This window comes from Dermacentor silvarum, chromosome 6 (genome assembly GCF_013339745.2).
Source record: "Dermacentor silvarum isolate Dsil-2018 chromosome 6, BIME_Dsil_1.4, whole genome shotgun sequence".
Classification (NCBI taxonomy): domain Eukaryota; kingdom Metazoa; phylum Arthropoda; class Arachnida; order Ixodida; family Ixodidae; genus Dermacentor; species Dermacentor silvarum.
Window position 1 is genome coordinate 44,236,211 of NC_051159.1, and position 24,945 is coordinate 44,261,155.

Sequence of the window (24,945 nt, forward strand, 5' to 3'; positions counted from 1 at the left end):
AAATTATAAAAGATGCAGCACAAAGATACTTTTTCAATACCACCTTTGGACTAAGACAGCACTGTCGTTCACGAAGACCCCGATAAAGCTGCTTGCTTCAACTATTATGTTAGCTCAATGTTTTCTCGTGAAGTGTGTAACGGCAACGCGGTTCAACTCCCTCATGTGAATGGGCAACCAAAGGACAACATACGATTTTATTAGCGGAGAATAGGAGCACCGTTAGGAAAATCGAACTCTTCTAAAGCAATGGTACCGGAAGGATTGTCATATGGGCGACTACTCTTGTGCCCACAAATTGTGTCAAAATACCTGTATATTATTTTTACGAAAGTTCTGCACGAAAACTCGTTACCAGATTATTGTAAAATTGCAACTGTCGTGCCTGGGCACAAACCTGGACGGCGAAATTCGGTCTTGAGTTACCGCCACAGTTCGACGAAACGACAAGTGTTTTGCGCAATTTTTTGTAACTTGCCATATTTAGTAATATATTGAGAAATTAAGAAGATATAGTATTAACTGATGTCATTTAATGAGTGGGCGAATACTTGAACATGAGACGTCGAAAGGTTGCGTCAAATGGCGTAGCATCAAGTGATTTTGGCGTATCCTCAGGTATTCCCCAGATCTCTATTGTTTTGATCATACCTGAACGACATATGGCATATTTTCGCATATAGGATTATTCGCAGTGACCGCGTCTTTTATTCTGTCAATATTTCTCCGAATTTCTCCTCCAAAATAATATGAAGAAGGTTTATGATTGGTGCGGTACTCGGGGAGTGACTATTAATTTGACGAAAACTGTTAACGTATGCTTCAAAAAGAAGAGGACCTACCACAGTTACAGCTACGATTTTATAGAATCTACTCTCTCATCAGTTATAGACAAAAAATACCTTGGCGTATACTTGTCAACTTCCTGGCGCCGTCAAATTTATTACATAACATAACAACCCACACTTGGATTGTTCCGTAGAAATGCAAAATCATTTGCTTTGAATAATGAGAAGTTACTACGCGAGCCAAGCGTAAGGCTTGGCTCGCTTGCTGTGTCTGGGATTTGTGGTTCAAAAATTGAGGTACACAAGTCGGAACAAGTACAAAACCATGCTGTGAGGCTTACATTTTCCGAATAATCTCCACAGTTAAGAATGTCCTTAGCTACGGAAAGCATCGGCTTTGAGTAATTGCCTGAATGCTAGAAAAAAATGTTTAAAACTGTGTCATAAAATATTTTATTCCAAGACCGTAATTATTCGAGAAAAGTTCATGCTCGGGCCTCATTATGTCTCCTCACGTGTTAGTCACAAAGTTGATAAGATGCAAGACGACTAACTTACCGATGTCTTTTTTTTTTCAGAACACTCCATTATTAGAATTGTTTGCCACGGGATGTCACTGTTATGACCTCAAACGAAGTGTTTAGTTGTTTTTTTTTTCGTCGTTGTAATTATAGGTAGATGTATACATAGTAACACTCATTCATCGTAATGCAGTTTCTCTCTATTTGTCTTGCGAATGTTTGTGCACAACACTATTTATTTGTTCGTTTAGTCTTTTTGGAGTATGTTTTATGGTTGTTTAATTATTTTACACTAATAAAGCTCCTCTCGTTATCTCGATTCATTCACTGGCTTGTCGTCTTACTTTTCTTTCTTCCAGCTGCTGTAATTTTATAACGGCGCTTTGGATACCTTGATAAATAAATAAAAAAATGTAACAATCATCGTAGAAAATTTAAATAAATGCCGCTTATTTTCCCGACGGCTCTATTGGTCATGGTTCGGCCGGATATTAGTTTTCCAGTCCTTCTATTTTACAACTCCAGTTATACTTCTTGGCACGCGAAGGATCCCTTTTCTTTATTATCATTTTAGAAAAATAATGTTAATTCCTCGAGTACTTAACGTGCTTCCTGTGACCAGCTTCGTATCTATCTATCTATCTATCTATCTATCTATCTATCTATCTATCTATCTATCTATCTATCTATCTATCTATCTATCTTGCTAACGATTTTGCCTCACACCTGTGTATCCTGACAGTCTATGGTCTAAGGGGTTGTGTGTCGGGCTGCTATGCTGAGGGAGCAGGGTTCGAAACCAACTGTCGGACCCATTTGGGTCACTCGGTGTGTGGCACTCTGTACCTATGTGCCGCTCCTTCAAGGAACTTCCGGCCGACCTCTCTACATTTTTCCAATCATTAAACTACTTCTTTTTGACGCCGACATGGGTCACTGTGGATGTGGGGCTTGGTCTATGCAGCTCTTCAATGAACCTCCTTTATACCAGCTTGGTTCAGCATGCAAAGGAATTGGCATTACCGTCTACTGTCATCGTGAGCGGGGTTCTAAGAAGTTTTTAATTAAGTAGGTGCGTAGGAGAGTTTCGCATAGGAGGTGATGCCCGCTACTCCTTCTTTTAGGCAAGTAGCATACATACAATTATGCCGGCTGAAAAAAGAAACTAATAAACAAAACGGATCCAGTACATAAAAAAAGAAGACGGCTAAAACACGAACGCAAACAAGGACCCCCTGCCACAAGCGCACGGAAAATGCACTCTACGTATGGCGTTTCCCTGATAGTTTACTTGGTCGGCACCTGTCACAGGTTGCGTCGTTTGAAAACTTCCGGGCTATTGGGAAATGATGTGGTGAGAACCCGGATGCTGCTCATGTGTGCGGAGCTAAATTAAGACGCTGTACAGTACGTTGCTAGTTAAATTAAAACTGTCCACAAAACAAGATGATATAGCAGACAATTCGCGTATAAAAAAATTTCGGAGCCCTTCCACTACTGTGAAAATGGAAGCCAGCGAAGCTGCGACTATGGTGCGTGTGCTATAGTAAACTTATATGTCATAATTATTGACAATATTGAGCGTATTCGGCATGTTCGTCAAAGAGCAAGGCCACCGACATCTTATTTTCGCCCGGCGCAATGTCCAAGTATTTATTGTGTTTGCTGCGCCCTGTACACCCCATCGTTATACACTAGCGGATGAGCCACGCGTTCATAGCCGCGGCACACTGCACGGCATCGTCATGATCCTGGAATATATGGTTAAACGACCGTCCGTCCCATAGCGAGTCCAAAGTGCAGCTGCTGATAATAGCGCTAGCGCGATCTCTACGTCACGAGACAAAGGGCACAACGATTGGTGGGACTTTCCGCCGCCGAGTATCGCGACACTTGTTAAAGAGGCATCGGTGGTGGCGAGGGGTATAGCAATGGGCCATCCGTCATCCGTTTTGACACCTGCACTAAAGCACAACTGGAGGGAAACCGCCACGCACGTGGAGCCAAACCACCAACACATGAAGCCAAAACAAATGCTGATGACGATAGTTTTTTCTACACGCGGGCACGATCCTGGAGAACCTAGCCCTTAACAGCTTCGCAGTAAAATGCTGGCAGATCCCACGTCCTGTGGAAATCGATGTTATGCAACGCTGTGTGCGAGGAGCCTAACAAGTGAACGAAACGACCATGAGCGCACCAAGACAAAGGCGGCTGTTTCGTGACCTACATGACACGCATTTCATCAAAATCGTGTCATGACCTATCACTAAGGTTCGTCATACACTCTTGTCACACTATGAAAATTTTGGTACCTACCTAGTTAACGATGCGACCATGAGAGCACCATGACCTAGGGGGCTGTTTCATAACCTACATGACGAATCTGTCATGATATTTATGCCATGACCTATCATTTATGTTCGTCATACACTATTGTCATAGTATGCCAATTTTGGTACCTACCAAGTTAGCGAAACGACAATGAGAGCACCAAGATGTAGGTGGCTAGATAGATAGATAGATAGATAGATAGATAGATAGATAGATAGATAGATAGATAGATAGATAGATAGATAGATAGATAGATAGATAGATAGATAGATAGATAGATAGATAGATAGATATTAGATAGATAGATAGATAGATAGATAGATAGATAGATAGATAGATAGATAAATAGATAGATAGATAGATAGATAGATAGACAGACAGATAGATAGATAGATAGATAGATAGATAGATAGATAGATAGATAGATAGATAGATAGATACTCTCAAACTGGTAAATGTTTGCCAAGAAATATTTCGCATTTCAAATAAGAATGCTGATCAGCTGGCGATTTAGCAGATAGCGCACTCAAGACAAACTACAGCAAAGCTGTGTTGGAATATTTAAGACAAGTTCGTTAGCACTTATAAAGTTCTCTAAAAAATTAACTCATCAATTTACGCTTGTTTATTAGTTCTTGTTCTCCACGGTGTCCCAAATTTCGAACAATGCATGTGACACTTTTCTTTGCTGTCAAAGTTGTTGCAGCCGGCAGGGTCTCCTTTGGTTTCCTCGCACGTCCTTGTTACGTTATTGTAGAACCAACGATACTCGCCTTCGGCTAAGCGGATGTATCCATTATATTTTGGCTTAGGACAATTACACACTGAAAAGAGTAAGAAAAACGCCGTGAGTACATTCTTTCTTTTTTTTTTTGCGAACACTGTCGGACTTTCGCGACTGAGGCTGCCGGGTGTTGATTCTGGTTGTGAATTGAATTTTGGTCCCCAAGAACATCATCCCGATGATCTAACAATCAGGCCACAACAACACGTATACTTCTATCGCGCAAACGTCATCTAGCTGTTTGAAATGATTGCCGCGCGCGCTACAAATCGCGCAGCACTGATGCGCAAGAGCACATGCGCACGCTCCTGTTTTCTTTACGACAAAGAGATGAATTGATAGCGTCTGATTAAACGTTTACGAAACTTGGCTTCACATAGATTTCAAAATGGTAATTGAATATGCATAATTTTTTATGAAATTAGTTTACGGGGTAATATTTAATTTTGCCGTTGCGCAGGAATACCAATTGGTACTTTAGGAGCCCTTGAACACCTTTTAAGAAGTCATGCGGCCAGAGACATGTGGTCTCTTAAAGCATGTAGCACTATGAATGTACCACTAAGTGCCACAAAATAACTACGACATAAAAACAAAGAACATAAGTTGAAAGTCCCTATATGAGCACAGATAAGGATTCTCTTTAAAATGTTGTAAAAAATGCCGTATGTACACTTTCAAGTTTTCCAATTTATCCATATTTTCCCGGCTTATTACGTTTTCGTGTAATGAAGGTTCGAAAAATTGAAACATTCCTTTGACCGAGCCAATCCTGCGGAAAAAGAGAAACACATTCTGACACGAAATAACAACACAGTGGTGTAAGAATCGCAAGAAAAAAAAATAGAGTACGCTTAGGCTTCGCCTTTAAGAGTGGAATGCGATAGGGTTATCGGGCCGCGTTCGCATCGCACTTTTCTTTGAGTAGGCTTCACTGCAATAGCTAACGTGGGAAAGCCAGCTTACAAAGACTAAGCATACAGCGATGCCCTTAAAGTTGGCTTCACTTTTAAACGGAAATGCGTTGTGGGAAGACATTTTTTCAGGGGCAATATAAGCCAACCTGCATGAAAATGGGAAGGCTCTAGGACCTTTTTTATGATTTTATTCAGTGTTTGCTGTTGGCCCGAGGCGCGCGCGTGCAAAAAACGCATTAGACCAAGTCCCAGTTTGACCTGACGAGGGCGCGACTGCCATCTGGATGGTGTTTTAGCAAGTAAACTACCCGGGCGCGCCACTGTTGTATGGCAGAAATGCTCGAAAAGGGGTTTGTGTTTGAGTTTCCTCGTAAAAGAGTTAGGTTTTCTCGTACATTCAAATTACAATCCGACGCTATCGTCTCTGCAGGTTGTGGTTTAGTCGTACTTTACGATTTTCTGGCGGATATTAGTTTCACAAATTCAATTTTGTTCAATAACCCCTTGCGCCACGCGCAGAGACAGCGCGGTCGGGGTAGTTCGGGATGATTTTCTTGGCCGGGCAAGGCCCTCAACGCCTACACCGCATTTTTTGCGACCCGGGGCCCTTAACGCTGTCGCTTTAATAGGGACGGCTGGTGTTGGTTCATCTTGTCATACCCTTAGTACTACAAGTACACCACCAACACACCAAAGAGGAACACGAGACATGGTTCCTTAGAGTGTAAAATCGTTTACTTCCTTGTTCCTGGCTAGTGTGCACCGTCGCTATTTTAGGGGCGAAGCTCCTTAAAGCGGCACCCGTTCGTCCCTCGTCGTAGTCGTAGTGCGTAACCAGTCTTACGCTTTGACCTGCAAGGTGGTGCCGGTGGGAGATTTCTCCTGTGCGTTGTTGAACAATAAAAAATTCGCAGCGTGCGCGTTAACTAAAAGCCGAATTCTTCTGTCTCTCATTCCCCATTAGCAGCCATTGGCATGTTTCAGTAGGAAACGTTAGTAGAAGTAGAAGTGTAAGTGTTAGCTAAAAGCCGACTTCTGCTGTCTCTCATTCCCAGTAGCAGCCGTTGTTTACCTCCAAGGTAGTGCCTGGTGAGATTTTATGAATTGCTTAATAGATGGCGTTGTGTGTCCGTATATGTATGTATACCCATATATACATATATATGTATACGTATAGTATAACCGGAAGCCGACTTCCGCTTCCGGTTCCACTTCCGGTTCCGGAAGCCAGCTTCCGGCTTCCGGAGAACGCTTCCGGCGTTTTATGAAAAAAAAAATTTGTCGCAGTTTCACCCGAAAGGCGAAGCACCAATTGCGATAGCAAATTAGTAGAGAGCTATACGGAGTGAGGATAGTAGTTTTATCAGCTGTATAAAATTGGACATGCAGCAGCACCAGCAACGCGCAGAACTGTTGTCGACGCCGTCGGCGTTTTGCCTGCGTTCGCACAAAATGCGTACGGCGTTGGTGACTGTTGCCGGAGCCTCTGATATAAATAGGCACTTGGTGCCGCAGCTAAATGTCGCCTCCCTTCCCTCCCCCTCCCACCCCTCCCCCACGGCCTCTCGCGCGTCGGAAGAAGGCGCGTTTGCTCTACATATATGGTGATTGTAAAGGAGGAAAGAGACGCTTACTTCTGCAGCCCTTAAGCGAGCACGGCGCCGAACGCGCGTTTGTTCGCCGTGCGTTCACTCCCCGTGAAAGCGCGCGCCCTTCGCGCCCTTTCACTCGCACATACAGCGTTCGGCGCGCGGCGACGATTTCAACTCCATTGACGTCATACGGAACCTCACGGCGACGGCGACGGCGACGGCAGAAATCTGCTTTTGAGTGTCCATATAATTGCTCTCGCAATAAAAAGTGGTCGCAGTTTCACCTGAAAGGCGAAGCATCAATTGCGATAGCAAACTTGTAGAGAGCTATACGGAGTAATGATATTAGCTTTATCAGCTGCATAAACTTGGACATGCAGCAGCATCGGCAACACGCAGAACTGTTGTCGACGCCATCGGCGTTTTGCCCGCGTTCGCTCAAAATGCGTGCGGCGTTGGTGACTGTTGCCGGAGCCTGTGATATAAATAGGCACTTGGTGCCGCAGCTAAACGTCGCCTCCCTTCCCTCCCCCTCCCCCACAGCTTCTCGCGCGTCGGAAGAAGGTGCGTTTGCTCTACATATATGGTGATTGTAAAGGAGAAAAGAGACGCCTACTTCTGCAGCCCTTAAGCGAGCACGGCGCGGAACGCGCGTTTGTTCTCCGCCGTGCGTTCACTCCCCGTGAAAGACGCGCCCCTCGCGCCCTTTCACTCGCACATACAGCGTTCGGCGCGCGGCGACGATTTCTTCTCCAAATGACGTCATACGGAACCTCACGGCGACGGCGACGGCTACGGCGACGGCGACGCCGACGGCAGAAATCTGCTTTTGAGTGTCCATATAATTGCTATCGCAATAAAATTCCGAAAGTTGTGTCCGTAGCGCGGAATCAAACCAGGGACCCCTCGCTTCCGAACGCGCGGCGCTAACCACTACGCCACGAAGCGCACATAACCACACGCACCACGATGGCAATAAATACCCAACATTAACGAAAGGCCGCGTTTCTAGCGCGTTTCTAACGCGTTTGTGCTAGCGCGTTACGGCCCGTGTAAGAAGCTGGTGTAAGACGCTGTGGCCTCTCCGCCTTACCTTCAACGCGTTTCGAACGCGCTGCGCAAGGCGGTGGCAAGTCAAGTTCAAGTCGAGGAGCGTTTATGAATACGAGGGGTATACTCTCTCAGCAGTCATGTGATGGCGTCGGCAAACGCGGTGCACGTTCCGGCATGTGTAAATGGCTGCGTAAGACGCTGTGGCCGCTCCCCCTTACTAGAGAGTACTGCACGTTTCTAACGCGTTTGTGCTAGCGTCCCCTTAAGCGGGAGATCCGATGATTCCCTCCGGAGCTTCGCCCACTCATCATCATTCACCCCGTGGATATGCTGTGATTTTTTTCCTTTTTGGTGGTTTGTCGTGAGCGTATGACAAGTTGAAGGTAAGCAGACATGTTGTAGGATTATCAAGCAGCAACAAAAAGGAACACGGACAAGAAGGGCCGCCACGCGTGCTTGCATTATGCAGACATGTGACAACTGCATGCAGCAACAACGTATGAGGGGCAGGGCTAGACAAATGAGAATTGCTTGTGCGTTGTGATGAGTTGTGGTGTTTTTTAAGGTGGACGTTGATGTAACACTGTCTAGCAAATGCATACTCTGCGAAAAGAAGGGACAGCTTATAAATAGCGCCAGCACCACAAGGTGTAAGAAAGCTGGCTGTATGTGTTAGTGAACATCTGTCCTGATGATGTCCTCCTTATTCAGTCCTTTATTGAATGGTCTTACAATCATTACCAAGTTTGCGTTTTAAGTAAGATGCAATGTGAACTACGTATACATCACTTAATTCTAGATGCTGTGTAACGAAGTGCTAGTACGGATTTACTACAGACTTCACGTATTAAAGGCATCAACTTGTCCAACAGTGTTCTTTCAATCAGTGACATCTTTTCGAACAAACACTGAGAGGCACGTGCCAACAAACTATGGAAACATAGCGAGCAAAACTTCATCGCTGCACCTGAGCAGGAAAACTAGCTTGTATGGGATGTGCAGACAATTTTAACAGTGCAAAGTTCTGACATGACATTAAGAAGTCATTCTTGTGATCGTAGAGTGCTAAGAAGCTATAATAGAAAGATGAAGAACTGATCTTAGTGAGTACGCCCAGCACTCATGCTTGTAAGATCAAGAAACTACAATTGGTTACAATTAGCAGACTCGCATGTGAATAGCAAACCATGGTTGCATCTCTAAGCACCTTGAGAATGTTCATCATCACCGTGGTGCAGTTTATATCCTTTACAAAGCAACACATAATCGTCTACGTAGCGAATCCAACTCACAGTCACGGTGAAAGAAGCTCAAAAAAAGTTACAGTGACGTTTCACTTCGTCAACCCTGGTTACGCGCAAGTGCACGGACGCCGCGAACATGCAGAGCGAGCACCACGGCGGAACTAGTCGAAGCACAAACGGAAAGGGAGTGAACGCGGTCGCGGACTCTACATTGGTCTCGACGGTGCGATGCCTAGTGGGCCACAGGGAAAGCGCATATTGCTACACAGGCAAGGAAATGACGCTGCGAACATGCACAGCAAGCACCGCGGTGTCGAAGAACAAACGGAAAGGGCGCGAACGCGGTGATCCTCTTCACCTCCACGCGCCTTCCTCCTACGGCGCTCGCTTCCCTCGTGGCGACAAACAATTTCGCCGATATTACAGAAAGCGCATCTACGCGCGCGCCTAAATATGTTGTTCTGTGGTACTTGAACGCTGAAATCAACAAATATACCAAAATTATGCACGCATTCCAAAATTTCAGGAGACAGAAAAAAAGAAAGACAGGAGAGGACAGCAAAGGCCCTTCTTGCCCTGTTGCGTTCTCTCTCGTGTGCTTTCTTTTCTCTAGAAGTGCTGGAAACGTATCGAACGTCTACTTCCAACAAGCCTAACTGTAAGCTCTATATAATGAAAGTACATGTACCTATCTGACAAAGAGAGAAGCGAAAAAAATTGTGAAGGGGTCCCGGAATAAATCTGCAAAATGCTGCACTCACTCCTGAAGCATACCTCGTAATTGTTTTTATTGTCCTTTATCTTACAACCATTCAGTGCTCGTTCGCTTTCAGGGCTCTAGAATGTACAGAGGATAGAAATCACCGCCCCTTCCAATCCGTGATGATGGTCGAACAGCGAAGCTGTGTTAATTACACCGAGTGTTACGAGTGTTACATGTGCATGTGTTGCACATTATGCAACTGCTTAAACACAAGTAAACACAGATCTACAACAGGAAGTTATATTATATTGAAGCGTTGCTAGGCGAGAAGAGGCAGCGACTTCCGACGCTACTCGACGAGTGTCCAGTTTTCTGGTAGAAACCCGCCGAGCCGCCGCCAGAGGCATCGGCAGCAGTCACGGACGACACCACGCGCGTTCGGCGCGAACGCGGGGCAACGCGGACGGCGTCGGAAACAGCTCTGCGCGTTATCCGTAAGGGCGTGCCGCACAGAAACAGCTTCTCTTAGGGCACGGTCACACTAGGGAATCCGGCGTCTACAGCAAACGGAATTCTCCTGCCGTCGAAATTCGCGTCGTTCATACAGCTTGCCTACCGCGCTGCCGGAACGTCGGCTAGACACTTGTGGCGTCGCAGACTCTACCGCAGCAGCATGGAGCTTTGACAGGCGTTTCACTCTTCTGCATCTAGTTTTGATACTCGGTGTTGAAAACAGTGATTTTTCCAACAAAATCGAGTCAACAAAATAGAGAAAGCGCGACGGAAACAGTGCATACGACGCAACAACGACGGTGCGTCAAGCAGACGACGGCTACTCAGTCCGTGAGCTCGCCTCAACCTATGGGGGGGGGTAGCGACGCTACTCGCTCAACGTAGACGTGCCTTCGCATCGCTCCGGAGGAAAGACCTGAATGCCAAATTATTCAACAAGGTCCAGCTCTCAGACACAGGTCAGCTCGTCTAGTACGTTATCCGAACCTCCTGGCCAATTTCTGTTCTGCTCGGACCAACATATTGTGAGTTTCAGTAGTTTTGTCACGGACCTGGCAGGGCGCCCAGCTAGCCCTAAACGCTGGGAGTGTACGCCTTCCGTCAAGTAAGCCAAAGGCCCGGACTCCTGCAGGCAACAATGGCTCCAAAATTTGTCACCGACGCTGATGGATGGACTACCCGAGCATCAAAACGTTCCCAAGGTACGCAGCACGTTGCAACGCTTATTTTGCGTCCACCAACTGGCCTTTTCCTACCTCAATGGAGCCCACGAACGCTTCACGACGCGCTGAGCGTCTCAGCGGCCCTGACCGCTGCAGAGGCTCGCGCCGCTACAGTATACATCAAAAATGAAAAGAACTTGGCTATAATAAGCAGTGATGACCCTTCGGCGACGGAAAAGCTCCAGCGTATTAACGAAACCACCCTTAATGGCAAAACGTACCCAGTCCACATCTATATCGCATCGCCCCACAACTCGTGCAGAGGAGTAATTCACAACGTGGAACTGAACACCCCAACCGAAGCACTGATGCGAGAACTCCGAGCCCCCAATTATGAAATTATTGCGGCTCGTATGATGGGTAAAACATCCACTGCAATCATAACTTTCAAGGGCTCGCATGTACCACGCCAGGTCATCTTCGGCGGAGGTGTATACCGCTGCGTCCCTCACCGACCCAAGGCGCAATTTTGCTCAACATGCTTTGCTATAGGCCACAGATCAGACGTCTGCCGTGACAGTGGAAAACCAAGGTGCAGAACATGTGGAAAAACGGTCGGGGATCCTGTAGATGATCATGACTGCAAACCCGGCTGCCCTAATTGTGGCAAGGACCACAAGGCCGACGACCCGACTTGTGAAGTGCGACAAGCAGCTGATAAAGCGGTCAGAGAGGCGGCCTACCTGAAGCGTTTACAACAACGTGAGGACGACAAACAAACGAACACAGTCACCATCGCAAGCCGAAGCCCAAGCCCAAAACGGAACTCCGACAACATATCGACAGACAGAAGCCGTCAACAGTCCCGGGGCCGCTGTCCATCCAGGGGCCGCAGTCCATCCAGGGGCCGCAGCCGATCCAGGGGCCGCAGCCGATCCAGGGGCCACGGCCAGTTCGGGGTCCCCAGCCAGTCTGGGAACTACAGCAAGTCCGGGAGCCGCGTCCAGTCCGGGGACCGCAGCAGGCCCGGAGGACGCAACCAGTCTCCGGATCACAGCCAGACCCGAGGCCAACAACAAGAGCAACCCACAATCCAGCAAAACGTGAGTCAGTCATCCGGCACCTTCCCTTCCCTCACCCTCACCTCTGCATCTAAAGTTCAGTCACGAGCTCAGAAAGTAGCCAGGGATTATAAGAACGCCCTACTTCAAACTCGCAGATCAATTCGAACGTCAACACTAGCTTCACAATCACTAGAGCCTACCGAGGAAATGGACATGCAAGCAGAAGCACACCCACCTGAAGCCACACTATTAAGTGACACAGCACAACCCCTTGCACAAGTAGAGCCAGCGTCCCTGCAACCAGCGATGAAAAAGGCTAAATACCATAGCACAGCCTTACAAAACCTTGAAGCCCAATTTCAGCAACTAAAGGGCGAAATGAAAGAAATGCAAACCAATCTAGAGGCCAAGATAGCTGAACAGGTTGCTGCCCAAGTTGAAGCGGCGCTAAAAACATATACTCAACAAATAATGAGCCAAATGCGATCCCTGTTCAACGAGCTACTAAGCAACCAGGCTGAGGCAATGGTCTCCAAACAAGTACATGCTGCGATGGCCGCATTACCGCGCCCGGAAGAGTGCGATCGACCCAAAGCACGTCGATCTACCAGCGTAACGCGACCCACTCCTTACCCTACAGCGGGCACTCCGCAGAATCATCAATAGAACAATGGCGCAAAATCTGGTGGTGTGGCAGTGGAACTGTAGAGGGATTGCTCGAAAACGCGGCCTTCTCACGCAGTACATTGCCGCTCAAGATCGTCGACCAGACATTCTCCTTCTCCAAGAAACTAACCAACCACCTCATGTTACAGGCTATACGACGTATAGCCATAATTCGACACTGGCCATTCTGATTCGCAAAGATATAGCGGCAAATATTGTCCACAGCACGGAACAGAGCCTCACGGTACGCGTCTTCCCAACTAAGATAGACAAGAGGAAGGCACACCCCCAGCTATTTATCACGAATATCTATAGCCCGCCCAAACAGAAAGTAGACTTCTTCAAGGAGGTTGCGAATCTGCGGCCAACGAAATATTTCGATCATCTAATAGCAGGCGATTTCAACGCACCACACACGTCATGGGGATACACAAAAAACTCCCCCAAAGGATCCGCGCTACTACACCACATGCAACAGGCCCAGCTAACTCTCCTTAACGAGACCGACTCCCCAACGCGGCACGGAAACTCCGTAGAAAGAGATACCATGCCCGATCTCGCCTTCATTAAAGGACGACTGTCAGCGCAATGGGTTAACACGCACGATACGTTAACGAGTGACCACACCCTCATACAGATATTTCTGCAAGTCAAAGGATTCCCAAAGCGCCAGCGCAAACATCGCCTCACGGACTGGGATGAGTTCCGCAAGCAACATGAAGACTTCCAAGACATGAACCTGAAAGATTGGGTAGAGATGCTCCGGCAACGAATCCAGACTCACACGAAGGAGATCATAGAGAAATGGGAACAACCCAGCACGGATAAACATCTCCTTCATCTCTGGGAAGCACGGCATGCCCTCATTAAGAGATGGGAAAGAAATAAGCTCAATCGGAAACTACGCTCACGCATTAATAAGGTCAACGAGGAGATCGTCGACTACACTGAACACCTCACTCGTGAGCAGTGGCACGATACGTGCAACAAGCTCAACGGCACACTGAATATGAGCTCCACATGGAACCTCATCCGATCACTCATTGACCCAACCCAGACAAAGACGGAAACGTCCCATAAGCTCCGCAAGCTGCTAGAAACATTTGAGCAGACCGACGAACTATTCGACGAGCTTAGAGCAACACACGTTGCGGATCGAGCTCAACCACAATATGCAGACTACGCAAGCGCAGAGCCAGAAAATGAGAGCCTCATTGGCCCCATCACAATGGCGGAATTACAGCGTGCCCTAGCAGAAGCAAAGCCGAATAAAGCACCAGGACCAGATCTAATTACGACAACACAGCTTCGCAACCTTACAGAAGCCGATCATGCGTACTTACTTCAGCAAATGAACAATATATGGGACACGGGCTGCTTGCCAGAAGAATGGAAGACAGCCAGCATCATTTTCATTCCAAAGCCTGGCAAGCCCCAAGCCATAGCGAATCTGCGTCCAATATCGCTAACATCATGCGTCGGTAAGCTGATGGAGCGTATCGTGCTTAACAGACTTCTTAGTCACCTTGAGAAACGCCAACACCTACCCTATAATTTGATTGGATACAGGCATCACTTATCTACTCAAGATGTCCTGCTGCAGCTCCACGAAGAAATCACGAAGGAAACAAGCAGCGCTCAACTTAAAGCCATTCTTGCTATCGATCTCAAGAAAGCTTTTGATTATGTTGACCACGATGCTATACTGCAAGAGCTCGAAGCTACTGGCTGCGGGACAAAGCTTTATAATTATATAAGGGACTTCCTACGGAGTCGCACATACACGCTACGAGTAGGCGACACCACCTCACAACAGTATCCCCATCCGCAGAGAGGTATCCCGCAGGGTTCAGTGATCTCGCCCACACTCTTTAATCTTGCCATGTGCGTGATCCATAGAGCACTGCAAGACATCCCCGACATCAAATATGCGATCTACGCAGATGACATTACCATCTGGATCAAGAGGGGCTCGCCAGGACACATCCAAGAAACTCTCCAACAAGCAATGAACAGGGTACATGAGGCTGCTCAGACCATTGGCCTTAGATGTGCGCCGGAAAAATCTCAGTTGCTACTGGTTCACCAAAAAAGATGGCAGCCGCCCACAATACAAATTGTAAACGACGGCGTGTCGATTTCTCAACCGAACTGCATTAAAATACTCGGTCTCCATATCCAGAAAGTTGGAGGTCCGGCTGCGACGGTGCAGCACTTGCTCAGGCAGGGAGAGCAGGTGCTGCACATGATGCGTAGGGTCTCCAACCGAACCAATGGAGTGAAGGAGGCTGATATGCTGCAACTACGAAACGCACTAATTATGTCGCGCCTGCGGTACCATCTGCCCTATACCAATCTCCGCCAACAAGATATCAATCGGCTTGATGCTCTCATCCGAAAGGCGACAAAGCTGGCCATCGGCATACCGTTTAGTGCCAGCACTAAGCTCTCCTTGACATGGGTGCCCATAACACGGTGGCGGAACTAATCAGTATTCATCGCCGTCGCCAAGAACTCCGTTTGCAGCACACAAGTCAAGGCAGGCACATCCTCCATAGCATCGGTCACCATCCACGAGCTTCGCGTACTGTGGACACGCGCCCAATACCACCAAAACAACTGGAACTCCTTACCATAGCTCCACTGCCTCGCCACATGAATCCCGAAAGAGACAAGGAGAGGAGACGCCAGAGAGTTGCCTACTTCAAGAAGTATACGGCAAGATACACTGAGGGCATCTACTTCTACGCTGATGCTAGCGTTGGGGAATATGGCTCCGCTATAGCAGTCGTGAATAATAACCTCCAAACTATACAGACGGCGGTACTTCCAGAGACAGATACGACCTTAGCGGAGCTGACGGCCATCGCAATAGCGATCAAACATATGCCCCCTAGCAACTCAGCCTACCCACGAATCATATTTACCGACTCCATGGCGGCTTGCAGAAAATTGTTGCACAACGATGTCCCGGCGCACATTTCCGCACTTATGCAAGAGCACCTACAGGAGCCTTTAGAAATCATCTGGATACCTGGTCACGACGGGATGCCGGGAAATGAAAGAGCTAATCAGCTCGCCTGCGAGACTCTGAACCAGGCGCCCGACATTCCGCAACCAGCCCAGACGACAAGGTGGGCTCCTCTGCTTCTGCGGCCTTATCAAGATGCAAGGCGAAAGTTTCCTAAGCTTAGCAAAGAGCTCACCCGTGATCAGGGTGTACTCATCCGTCAGGCCCAGAGTGAAACACTCCCTACGCCAGCTCGAATGCACCTCCTCCGCGGGCTATTACCTGAGGATCCCCCACCCTGCCGACACTGTGGCGAACACCCGAACACATCCCATATCCTCTGGTCCTGTGGACCGCCCCCACCTCCCCTGCCTGCCCCTACAAATATTTCCCTTAAACCCCATGCCGGGTGGCTGACAGAAGCCACCAGCACCGACGACCAACGGTACCTTGCGGCGTTTATCGGTGCTGCACTGAAGAATGCCGCAAGCGAGGCTCTGGACTGAGGGCTTTTTCACCACCCCACCCAACATGAAAATAAAGTGTTTCTCTCTCTCTCTCTCTCTCTCAGCCTATGGGCGCTTTCCTCAGCGCTTTCCAAGGCGTTCGGTGGACCCACTCCACCTTTCTATACATTCTATTGAAACTACGCACTTATCTCCTCTCGTGTAGAGTTCGCATGATTTTATTTTGCGCCTTTTCATCACTGTTTGCAACGACGACGATGCTAAGCCTGCTGGCAAGCACCTTTCTGGCGATACACGACTCGTGGAAGTATTCGCCGAAGAAACGACGTTAGCGGCGGTTGTGGGTTCCTCCTGCTCTGGAAGAGCGCGAGAAGCTGGGTCACGCAACTTTGTCAGGTCACGTTGTCCCTGTGTTTCATGTGGTGCTAGTCGAAAAGGATGTGGTGGTTACGCACCAATTCGATGAGTATTTCCGATGTCGCGACGAGCCTTGAAGACTGCGACATGACGAGCGCGTCGGACTTGGCCGCCATCTTTCGAATTTCGGACTCACGCTCCGATTGGTCCGCGGTGACGGAATCCGGTGGCAGCTGCCGCAAAAATCGGTCCAGGACCGATCGGCGCGGAAAGGGCTAATCCGGCGAATCTCGCCGCCGCCGAACTGAGTTTCGCGCCGCTCCAGACGCCGAATGTCTCAGTGTGAACGCGCCCTCTCCTCCTCGCGCCCAGCGCGGCCTCTCATTGGTCGCCTCCTCCACCCAGCGCGCGCCCTCTTATTGGTCGCTTGCTCCCCCCGCGCCTATCCTCCTCGGCTGCTAACGTGACCTGCTTGACACCGGACAGCCGGCGGAGGCTGGACTAGAGCCACTTCACTGTTAAAAGCGAATAAAAGCGTCTAGAAAACATCAATGCTACACGTACTACAAGTCCCGGGGTTTTACTTTTCAAAGCGAAGCTGTCTTTGCATCTTCTCCCGACTTTCCGGGCGCTGTTGCTGTGAACTGGCTCGCGCTTGCCGCTCGGTTTCTTGTAACACCACGAGATGACGCTCACTTCCGCGCATCCCGAGTAACTCTCGCGACAGACGCCGAAGGGAACAGACGTGCAGATTGGATGAGCCTTCTCAGCGCAGCAGGGGCAGCGTGCCAAAGCGATAAGTTCTTTATTTGATATTTCACTCATTTGTTGTTGTTTTTTAGTGTTAGGTTAGCTGAGCAACCTTTATAAAATATTCTTCATGTTTTTCAGTTTCTAAGGTTTTTTGCTTAAATATGAGTAGCTAACGAATAATTGTATTTTTTCCCACAAGTAGGGTTACCTTGTACTGTGCCTTGTTAGTACAAGATGATGGTTGGTACCAGAGCGAACGCACGCGTGCGTTGTTCTGAGTGTGAGCGCTCTTACGCGTTGGAAGAAACGCGGTTTGAGTCGGTACGCGAAGTGAGAGGGGCAGCTTTTTATCTGTAGGATCTGTGTGCTAGGGTCGCGGCTATAGACCGTCTAGAGAAGGAGAAGGATAAGCTAGGTAAACCGGCTGTCAAGCTGGAAAGTAACTCAACAGCGAACAGAAGCAGAGGAAGGAGGTACAAGAAAAGCTAGCCAACGTAGAAATAAAGCTGAGGGCCACCATTCCGCAGAACAATGGTGAACGCTCCGATGAGAGCACCACGAACGGCGCGTGCCGCGAAGCGAGCACAGCTTAGGAAGCTGAAACACCCACGCCGAAAGCAGTGGCGCATACGTCAGTAATGGTTACGATCGTCTGATGCACCGGCCGCGGTAAAAGACAACAAAGGGCAAGGATAAGACAGGAGAGGACGGCATTGCGGCCTCAGGCGCAGTTTTCGGCAGCGAGGTTGGAGGAAGAGCGTCGAGTTGTCTTTGCTCGGGATGCCAACATGCGTAAATAGAATCGTCGTTTAACAGATAAGGTAGGCGCAGGCGAAAGAGTGCACGTTAGCGCGCTTCTGGGGAAACCAATTGGAGGGGTGATAATGAAAGCCAAGTAACGCATGTGTTGATGATGATGATGATGATTTATTGGCATCCCCTTTGAAACGGGGCGGCGACAAATAGTCACCTAGCCTGCTTGATTTAATCAGGTATACTATACATGTTCTTTATCTAGCATTTTTGTATACCTATCATTACTTTTCTTTTTCAAAAATTTACCCTGTACCACTGCCTATGATTTTAAGAGATCAGGTTGCATCCATCTTTTCCCTACTTTTTTTCCACCAGTACTCTACTTTTTTTCCACCAGTGTTACACAATAGATGAGAGGCACCTGGTGGTGAAAATGGGCGGAGAGATTGACGTACTTCAAGGACGAGGGGCAGGGATAGCGAAACAAATAGCCAAAGGGGTTATCGACCTGCGGAATCTTTCAAAGGAAGTAGAAATCGCAGTGTGCACGGGTGCCAGAGGTTGAAAGGCAGGGACTTGTAGTTGAAAGGGCAGTGCTTGTAAACGAGGAAAAATTGACACTAGCTAAGACAATTAATTTAACGCGCTTTTGTGCGTGATGGGATGCATTTGAGCGAAAGTGCAGCAAAACTAAAACTGGTTGGACGTCGACTCGCGGCGCGGGGTGTAGCTTTCTTAGGCGGGCCCCAGACAATCACGAAGGAAGATTAAGTATATTGAATGTAGCGACGCACCAGTAAAGGGCAGAACCAGACCACAAGAAGTTAGGAAAAGACGCACAAAGGATAAGAATAGAGAACGTAAATTTTTTTACATAAGCATGCAGGGTGGTCGCAAGCAGGAAAATTCGCTGGAATTTCAAACACAGCTGAATGGCCGAAGCGATTCGCATGTACGCCTTGGCCGAAACGCATCTACGAGATTTGGAGCAGCCGCCTGTTATTGACAATTTTGTATGGGGAAGGGTGCCACGGAATGACTGGGTCAAAGAAAGGCGCACGCATGCTAATTAAGAGAGGTCTGAAGGTGTAAAGGGTAAAAGAGCTTTCTGAGGAGCAATTATGGATAAGGGGCACATGACAAAGCAAAAAGACGTGGCTGGGAGTAGCTTACCTATGGCACGTAGTGGTAGCAGAGATAAAAATAAGCAATTGATTGATTGCATTAGAAGCTATAGAGCTAAAACTCGATCTAACGAATCCCGATTTTACAACGTTCCTGATCTAACGAAGAAATTTCCATTCCCCCGGCTGGTGCGCATAGGGTTATATGTATTTAAATATTTATTTGTTTATTATACCTCAAAGGCCCCAGAGATGGGGTATTACATGAGGGATGGGCTGAGTTTACCAAAAGAGTGATTCGAGAACAGGCTTGAAGTGATGTGCATCGGAGTGGTGCGTGGCGCCAGCAGGCAGACCGTTCCAGTCCCTTGCGGTTTTCAGAAAGAATTAGCGAAGGGAAGGAGGTAGTCAGCGCCATGGGAGGATACACGGCTTTTCTGTGGTTAATGCGACTGGACTGATGATGAGCTGGTAATATTGCTGAAACTTGAAGTGATGAATGATAGCATTTTGGAATAACACAGTCTGGAAATACGACGTCGTGATTTTAGATTAGTAAGACCGGCACGAGTTTTTAGTTCAGAAACACTTGTATGATAAGAATATTCAGAGTAAATAAACTGGGCTGCACGGTTTTGAACTGATTGAAGTTTATTAGACAGGTTATGTTGGTGAGAATCTCAGACCGAGCATGCATATTCTAACTAAGGGCGGACACGTGTAACGTAAGCTAATAATTTTACTGATGGGGGAGCAAGTCTTAGGTATAGGTTCTGGCGGAGAAAACCGAGGGTTCAATTCGCGGCATTGGCTGTGTTAACGACATGATGTGACCAAGTTAGGGTAGTCAAAAAGGTTGTGCCAAGGTATTTATAGAAGTCAAGGGTTGATATTTCGGAGCCACATATGGTGTATTTCTCGGATTGGCGATGCTGTCTGCGATGTAAGGAAACAAGTGAGGTTTTTAGTATTTAATGTCATCAGCCATTCGTTACACCATAATTTAATGCGTTTTAGGTCATTTTGAAGCAAATCCATATCAGAATTAAGTGTTACTTGTGCGTCGATAGACTACACAATCGTCTGCGAACAATCGGATATTAGAAAAAATCTCAGCAGAAAGGTCATTTATGTAATTAGAAAGAGTAGTGGTCCGAGCACTGTCTTGTATTACGCCCGAAAGCACAGGAGATCGTTTTGGTGAGTGCGAGTTAGCAAATACAAACTGCTGCAGGATAGTTAGAAAGCTATGTATCTAGCCTAGTACAAATGGAGTAATGTTGAGACGGGAATGTTCTAAGAATAGCCATTGGTGTGGAACTTAGTCTAATGTATTTTCAATGTCTAAGAAAACGGCATCCACAGGTACGTTCAAGTCGAGGTTAGAACTTAGGTCATGAAAAAATAAAGCTATAGTTGAGTGGCACGTGAAAGACCTTTGCGAGAGCCAGTTGAACAGGATGAAATAGGTTATAGGATACTAAAAGTTTACGATCTGAGAATAAATAACATGTTCCATTAGTTTGCAGCAAATACTGGTTAGTGAAATTGAACGATAACTACTGGACAACGATGGAGGACCTTTTTTGGGGACTGGAACAATCTTGCCTACTCTCCAGTCTTCCGGCACCACTCCTGATGACAATGATTGCTGAAAAATAGCACATAAAACTGCGCTCACAGTTGTTTTGGTGCTTTTCAGCATTTTTTCACATGTCGCAAGGCAAAATCTATTTTATGTTCCTTTTCCCAGTCTCAATTTTCTCTTTCTTTTCCACTCGAACAAATTTATGCCGAAAGCGTTTCTAAGGCATCGAAAAGTATTTTCACAAAAATTCACCTTGAATACCCTAGAATATATTCAGCCAGTTCAAAGCAGAGAAAACCAAAAATAAAGTACACCAGATTAGCCAATACCCAATATAAAAGACAGTCTATGATATCCTCCTGTATGAGCGGCTAGCCCAAAGAAATGTTTAAAACCGAATTACAATAGCTTGATGAAACGTTTATTGTTCCATACGTTACAAAAAATGCACTTTTTGTCAGTCGCTCCAGCTTTACATCATATTGTTATTATAATCTTGGAAGGTAAAAGGTGATATATCAGTTAAGCTTTGCGCATCAAGAAGTCATAAGCATTAACGTAAGCTGCGAAAGTAGGCGGTAAAATCTATCAATGTCCATTTTTTATGTATACGCACATGTCATTGCCAAACAAATATCAATGGGACAAAAACATGTACAGTTCTGGTAGTCGTCATCTTTCACTGGAACAAGCCAGCCGTAAAAAAAATCTTCCAACAAGTTTTATTGAAACGCGTTTCTTAGTTTTGCCAGTGTTACGTTCACCAGAAAGCTCACTGAAGGTTGCTGACGTGCGCCCATAGGATTGTGTGCTTCCAGCCGTTTTTTCGGGACAGTTACAAGAAGCGCCAACAAGGTTGGGTGCACTGAGGATGATTCATATCTTTAATCTATAGCAAAGAGCGCCTGCGTGCACTGTTAGATACGTTGCTTTGAACTCGTTTCAATTGGCTTCCCATATAAAATTACTGGTACTGCTTGTAGACGCAATCGCAAGAAAAAGACAAGCGATTTTCAACTTCATCAAAGGATTTTCCCCTTCTTACCCAGGTGCGCGTATATTTATTCATGACACTCACGTACATTGAACATTTGATCACGTCCTAGCACGCCTTCGAGCTCAAAGACTCGGTGCAGGCGACCTGCGTTTTGCCGCATCCGTGCCCATCCTGGACAGTTGTTGCTTTTTTTCTTTTTTCTTTTTTGCACTCTGGTACAAACTCTGCCTAATATTGTAGTATGGGTTGTTCGCACTGCGTTCATTTGTGGCACACGCGCTTCGTCAAGGGGCTTTGTCATGCCATTTTGAGAGTTCATTCTTTCTACAGGATTGCAGCCTCTTTCTTGACGTATGCTATGGGCTTATCTAAAGATAACAAATAGCGTAGTTAGAACAATACTTACGCAGAGGGTAAATACATGTTCCAGATTTCCCACCGTCACATCCTACATTGGAAAGACAGAAAACTTAAATAGTTTATTTAGGTATAGAATATTACCACTATTTATCACAATCTGGTGCTGAGAAAGAAATGAGCAAAGGGAGCACGCCTTCTTGAGCATTCGCGCGTTCTGAACAAGGGTTCACCTAGCTGTTTTTCTGACGCGTTGCTGTGCTTCATTAAAATTTGTGGCAATATAGAGTTTTAGAAGAAATACAAACTTGGTACGTGAAATTTTTCTACAACCCTGAAATTGATTGCGTTTTAGTCTACATTCGATTCAAGATAATGAGATACTCATAGACAAGATAATGTATACGTAATATGCGGCCAAAAATGCCTGTTTTTGCGTGCAGTTGACTTCCGTTGCATTAGGTCCCATTTAGAAGCATAAAACCAAAGAAGCGGGATAGGAAGTGGTTAGAGACTAAAATTTCAGCACCACGGAGTCGACGTAATTTGTGAGTTTTGCTCCTGTTTAAAGTAAAACTAAAAGGAAATGGCGCTTTAAGCTTTTAAATTTACTAAAACAAGGTTAGTGTACTTCACCGCCGCTGTAACCCACTGGTCCTGTTGAGCTACATTTCGCAGGGTTGATCCCTATAACAGCTATCATATTTGATGGATGCAAAATGCAAAACAAGCACGTGTACCTAAATTAAATGCATGTTCTTATCTCGAGAGGTTCGAAACTAATTATCCCCCGCCCCTTTTGGCCTGGCTCATAATCACATTGTCGTTTTGGCAAGTAAGACACTAGAATTTATTGTGATTTCTGAGGTATAAATAGCTCTTATATTTAAGAATTCTTATATGGCAAGACACAACTTTAGTAGTACGAACAGGCCAGCTTTATTACTATTTAGACTGCCCTTCTGGTGTCTGTGCCAAATTCTTCTATTTTGTGATCCTTCTTACCGAGAATAGACAGCTTAATCAAAATTAGACTTGCTGTTGGGCGAGTTAGTTATAGTCTACGTTAGACATTTTAGTGCATTCAAGAACGTCTACTCTTTCTCATGACTGAGGAAGAGTAGAGAAACAGTGTGGATAAGGCGAGCGCTTGGCCTGTCCCCTGTCTTTTTTTCCTTCTCGTTCGTTTTCTTCCTTGATTGCGCTAAAATTCGTTACGTAGATTAAGAAACATATGACGCGCAGACCTCTCTTTACATGTACGAACGTGATATCAAACGCGTCGCCCCCTCCCCGAGAGAGCATACTCACTTGGCCGGTAAACTGTGTAGTTTAGCTTAGGATGATACTCTGCAATTGGAAAAAAAGAAGACAATTTATATCCCCATATTTCTTTATTATTTGTAAGTCTGCGCCTTATTATCTGTGCTTTCAATTCCTATTTATACTAGCCAATAATACAGCGGTGATGACGAAATTTTCACTGAACAGTGACAACTGTGTAGTGGTATGATTTCCAGCAAAGTATTTTAACTATAGCTGCAGTTATCAATGAAAACATCACGAATACTACTACCAATAAAGTTTTTTTAGAGCATAGGTCTTAGGCGCCCGTTCCTACGACGAGCGTCGGTGTAACCAAGCGAACGAGCACAGCGAAGGAGGAAAGAGTGCCATGAAGAACACCAAGAGGAAAGCGGCGACGAGGGTGCAGCGGAACCATGAGGTGGAAAGCGGAGGAGGGTATGGCGAAAGCGTGAGAAGAAAAACGTAGCGCGGCGACGATGCCTACGAGATAAGGGAAGAGTAGCGAGCGTCGTCTGGGAGGTGTGTCAGCGGCGGTTTCTCTCAATTGCGCCCACGCGTCTTCCACGTGCAGGCTCTCGCGATCTCCCGATTAGCGAGGCAGTCGCGCGACACTTCGCTCTGTTTGCCAAGTGTCGCACGCGACAGATTGTCCGCGCTAGTGAAAACGTCGCAGTTTCGCGAACAATCGATTGCGATAGCAAAATAGTAGAGAGCTATATGAAGCAAGCGGGTATAGTTTAATCGGCCGTATAAAGTCGTATACATTCGCTTACTAGCTAAATAGACAAGCACGGTGTCACGCACGCACAGGTAAACAGGAAACGCGGGAACTCGCTGTGAAAACGCCGGAGTGAGAAAACGCGCCAGCAGCAGCGGGCAAATTGACCTTCGCGATGCCTCTCGTCTCGCTTCAACGCGAACTAAAGGTCGAAAGCACAGCGCATACGAAGCTACCGGCCATCGGCACATGCACTTTGTCCCCGTCGCAGATTGCGATGAAGATGAGGCCCGCGCGGGCGCGCACTTCGCCCACGTCGCAGATCGCTTTGAAGATACGGCACCCGCGCGTCCGCGCTGTGAGCAGCAGCCGACGCAGTAGAACACAACCCCCCTCCCTCCCTCGCCCTCTCCGTCGCTTCGCCCCCGTGCCTCGTGCGCGAAAGAAGACGGCGCGCTTCCGGCCTGCCTTCCTCCCTCGCGTGCGCTACATTGCGCTGCGATTGCCGGCTCACCCTCGTATGCTTTCACTCGCACACACAGCGTACGGCGCGCGGCGACGAGTTTATCGCCGTTGGAGTTTATCGCCGTTGGACACTCCAAGCGCAGCAATGCGCTTGGAGTGTCCATATAATTGCTATCGCAACAATATATATCACGAAATGAAACA

At 47.0% G+C, this 24,945-nt stretch overlaps 1 protein-coding gene and 1 long non-coding RNA gene across 2 annotated transcripts in view; one reads left to right on the forward strand and one right to left on the reverse strand.

Annotated features, from left to right (window-relative positions):
* The window catches only part of LOC125946224 (shematrin-like protein 2), a 72,672-nt gene that overhangs the window by 34,075 nt on the left and 13,652 nt on the right, over positions 1–24,945 (forward strand). The window lies entirely within an intron of this gene.
* On the reverse strand, positions 4,254–23,603 carry LOC125946225 (uncharacterized). The gene is made up of 3 exons (XR_007467474.1): positions 23,562–23,603; positions 22,300–22,341; positions 4,254–4,467 (listed from the first exon to the last, which is right to left on the reverse strand). It is a non-coding gene; the product is annotated as an uncharacterized LOC125946225 (long non-coding RNA).